The sequence below is a fragment of the Piliocolobus tephrosceles genome, chromosome 7 (genome assembly GCF_002776525.5).
Source record: "Piliocolobus tephrosceles isolate RC106 chromosome 7, ASM277652v3, whole genome shotgun sequence".
In the NCBI taxonomy this organism is placed as follows: domain Eukaryota; kingdom Metazoa; phylum Chordata; class Mammalia; order Primates; family Cercopithecidae; genus Piliocolobus; species Piliocolobus tephrosceles.
Window position 1 is genome coordinate 24,727,017 of NC_045440.1, and position 4,797 is coordinate 24,731,813.

Below are 4,797 nucleotides of genomic sequence, written 5' to 3' on the forward strand. Positions count from 1 at the left end.
TTTTTTTTTCCTTTTTTTCTTTTTGAGACAAGATCTCACTCTGTCACCCAGGCTGGAGTCCAGTGGTGTGATCATGGCTCACTGCAGCCTCGACCTCCTGGGCTGAAGTGATCATCCTGCTTCAGCCTCCTAAGTAGCTGGGACCACAGGTGTGTGCCACCATGCATGACTAATTTATTTAAATTTTTTTTTTTTTGTAGAGACAGGGTCTTGCTATGTTACCAAGGCTGGTTTTGAACTTCTGGCTCAAGCGACTTCCCTGCCTCAGCCTCCCAAAGTGCTGAGACTACAGGCGTGAGCCAACCACACCTCGCCTGGAAAGGCTAGCTTCTGAAAAGCCTACTTATGGGCACCATCTTTCTCTCCAGAAGAGCATCTCCATGAGTATAAGTCTTCTCTGGGCAAACTCAAGGAATTCCTGGCCCACCCTGACAGAGAAGGGGTAAGCGAGATATCTGCCCTAATCTTGGGCCTTCAGACCAAAGATTCAGCTGGTGGCTAACATAAAACAAGCCTGCAGCACGTTCGACAGTACTTGTCTCAGATCTTCTTACCTAGCTCCTCCATTTCATTTCAGGCTCCACTCCTTCAAAACGCTAGCTTCCAACCCTCTTTGCTATTCCAGTCTTGTAGGACTTCCTTGGATATTTCTCACGGTCATTGTATTTTTCTTCCTAGTTTTTGTTGCTTTAGATAACACCAGGCCACATTCAGCCCTAAAGGGACCCCTCCCTGCCTTGGCTTGTTTTGTCATTGCTTTGTCATTGCCATCATCCAGGCCTGTCAGGGACACTCCACAGCAGGTGGGACAGAGCGGGTGAGTGTATGCCAGGAAGGAACAAATGTATTTGCAATGACAATGAGCTAGGAGGAACGCTACCACCACTTTCCAACCTCTCCTGAGCTGGGGGAGACTGAGCCGCTTCCCCTCCAGGGCTTCACAGGCCACAGAGCACTGGGAGGAGGACCAGAGTTCAGTGCAGGAAGATGGTGACAAGGTATTCAGTAAGGACTCTGGTGTTCCAGGCTGGTTTGTATAGATACCGTGGAACGTCCAGAAGGTAAGTTGGAAGCATGGCATAGCAGGAAAAGGAGAACAAAGCCAAGAGTTGCTGAGCAAAGGCTTGCATTTAGGATGGGCAGCAGAACACAAGAGGAGGAGTGGCCTGGTGGCATGGCTGGTGCAGGTGCATGGCAGGTGACACCTAAGGCCTAAAGAGGCAGGAGTCTGATGGCCTGAGTCTTCACCAGACAGCCCTGGTGGAAAGTTATCCTCAGCAGTGATTTGAGAATCTTGGAGCCTGTATTTGAGAGTCAGGACTGGAGAAGTATGAAGTATAAGATGAGACCACCCCTTGGAGGGTTTGCTTGGGTATGAGATGGCGTTGGGCCCCCTCGGGATATTCCTCTTTAATGGACTGGTCTGCAGTGTGTATGGCCCAGTGAAAGATGCTCCCTCATTGTACTTAAGAAAAAAAGAGGAGAAGCGATTTCCAGAAGGCCAAAGGCAAGAGGAATTTCCCTCCATATACATCCATAGAATAAAAGGTGACTTCAGGTTGGGCGCGGTGGCTCACGCCTGTAATCCCAGCACTTTGGGAGGCCAAGGCAGGTGGATAACCTGAGGCCAGGAGTTTGAGTCCAGCCTGATCAACAGAGTGAAACCCCGTCTCTACTAAAAGTGCAAAAACTTAGCTGGACCGTGGTGGTACACCCCTGTAATCCCAGCTACTCGGGAGGCTGAGGCATGAGAATCACTTGAAGCCAGTAGGCAGAGTTTGCAGTGAGCCGAGATTGCACTACTCTACTCCAGCATGGGTGACACCTTGTCTTAAAAAAAAAAAAGAAGAAGAAGCAAAGGGTTACTTCAGTCCAGAAAAGCAATATTCTACCTTCAGGGTCATTCACCCTTGGTAGAATAGAGCCTGGGAATTTATCTGTACGGTTACTTTCCTAAGCAAATGAGCTGGGGGGTCTCTGAGGCAACTGACCTCTATCTTTTGTTTCTGTATATTTTAAAAGAGAAATCGATGATGGGTGGATCAAGCTCTCTCTTGTCCCCAGAGACATAGTTCAAGTATTCTTATTCAAGCATTTTTTGCTTTCAGGTTTTCTTGCCTAGAGGATTCTAAGACCTTTTGACTTTAGCTTGATTTTCTCAAGTTATCTCTCAAAATTTTTCAGTAACGAAGCTCCTTCTTCAAGCATTAGTTTATAGAGGCCACAATACAGGAATCAGAAAAACTCAGGATTTTATTAGCATATATTTATTTTATAACTTCACATTGATAACATTTTACTTTGTATACTGTCAATAAATGACAATGAAACCATTTTCATAAATACAAAAACACATGAAATTAAGGAGTCATGGTAACCACTGCATCACTTTGGTCGAACAGTATTAAAAATATAATTTAGAAAGATAAATGATCACAAGTGATACCTTTAAAAAAATGCTTTTCTTACAATCTCAGGATATTCTTCAGTTAAACTGAACCACAATCAGAAAAAATAAGTAATTATTTAAAAGTCAAACCTCTCACAATTGTCAACAACTGCTGGAAGAATCATCACAAATATAAAAAACAACAAGCATTCAAATTTACAATAAGAGCTGAAACAGTTTCTAACACCATGGTAGACTGGAAGTCAACTGGAAGCATATTAACTTGTGACCGCACAACTGTCAGGACAATAAAGAAAGCATGCATTGAGTTGAGCAGACAGCAACATCATGAAAATCCTAAGCGCTTCAATGTATTGAGGGCTTTCTGTGTTCCAGATGTCATGCAAGTGCTTTAAAAGCATTAAGTCATTTGTTCATAACAACCGTGTACTCTCATCTTCTTATTTTTCAGATGTGGAAACTGATGTCTAGAGAAGCTAAGCAATTTGCTTACAGTATGCACAAATCTACTACGAGACTACACATCAACTGTGTTGGAGCTTTGCCTAGCACATATAACTAAAAGGTGTTCATCTGCACTGCACTCACACACTTACGTGATACACAGGTCGGATCTAAATACACAGGTCTGATCTAAACAGCCATGTGGTGCTACCGCTTTTAAAATCTATGAACAATTAAAAGTTCAGATACGTACACAGATACCATAAAGGAAACTTTGCTCTAAGGTCTACACAAAATGAGCCAATCTGGAAGTAAATGCAAACCTGGTGGTGAATGCTTCTGTGTTACAATTTGGTTATCAGCCCATTTGAATCTAGCTGTTATTTACTAGAGATTTAAAGAGTTTAGGCCGGGTGCAGTGGCTCACACCTGTAATCCCAGCACTTTGGGAAGCTGAGGTGAGCGGATCACTCGAGGTCAGGAGTTCGAGACCAGCCTGGCCAACATGGTGAAACCTCATTTCTACTAAAAATACAAAAATTAGTTGGGCATGGTGGTGGGCGCCTGTAATCCCAGCTACTTGGGAGGCTGAGGCATGAGAATCACTTGAACCTGGGAGGCAGAGGTTTCAGTGAGCTGAGATTGTGCCACTGTACTCCAGCCTGGGCGATAGAGCAAGACTCAGTCTCAAAATAATAATAATAACAATTTTTTAAAAATAAAGAGTTTAAAATACATTTTGGAGATGGAACTACTAGAAAATCTCTGCAGAACTGCAGAGCACAATGTGAAAGTCATCAAGATGGTGGAGGGTGGACTAGTGTGAGTCAAAGTTCTGGGCTTCTGTCTAGGCTCCATCACTTCTTAGCATTTTGGTGTTGAGACCACTTAACCCATCTGAGCTTCAGTTTCTTTCTCTTTATAAAGAGCAAAATTATACCACGACAGGGTGGCTGTATACATTCAGTGAGATATACATGAAACACCTTGCACACAGTAGGCCCTCAATAAATGTGAGTTCCTTTTCTCTCCTCTTTGTCCTTTGTTGCCACTAAAAATCTTCTCTAAGCAAACCAGCCAGCTCACTAAATCCAAACCTGCCCTAAACACCTGTGCTCTTGAGCATGCTGTCCCCTCATGTCCCCCTTTCTCTGGGGACACCTCTCAGGCTGTGGACCTCTTGAAAAGCAGAGCTTAGGTTGGGTCATCTTCAGGGCCCGACACAGCACCTAGTTCTGGGACCATCTATCTGACACCTGGCAGAAAGGCAGGAAGAACACTTCCCTGGTTAAAACAACGATGACGACGACAACATCAACAAAAACCTGCAAGCGGAGATGGTCTGATTCACTGGGTGATGACACTTTTATTGGGGTGATGAACTTATTCACACAAAGGATTAGTTAGCCTTTTACCTGTCTAGATCATCTCCTCATCTAGACTGGAACCTCTCTGAGGGCAGGGCCCATTTTGTTGGTTCATAACTGCTCAACTGTAGGTTATAGCTGTAGTCTTGTAACTCCTTGAACTGTGTCTCACAAAGCCAGGTACTCAGGGAGAATTTGCTGATTTAAGGAAGCGAAACACCTGACAAGTCAAACAGCTTTATTTTTCAAACATATTACAAAAGGTATTTTTTTTTTTTTTGACTGCCAATTCTTTCTTCTATGGGCCAATTCTGGTCTACTTGGGATTATTTAAAGAAAATTATAAGTACAAGTGTTTCAGATTCCTTCAGGCTTACAATCTAATATTTGGAGTTTAATCTTTTGTTCATTAATAATCTACAAAGGGTCTAAGAAACTCCTAGATATTTTTTTCTTAAAAAGAAAAATCAAGGGCCAGGCGTGGTGGTTCATGCCTATAATCCCAGCACTTTGGGAGGCCGAGTTGGGCACATCATTTGAGCCTAGGAGTTCCAGACCAGCCTGAGCAACACAAAA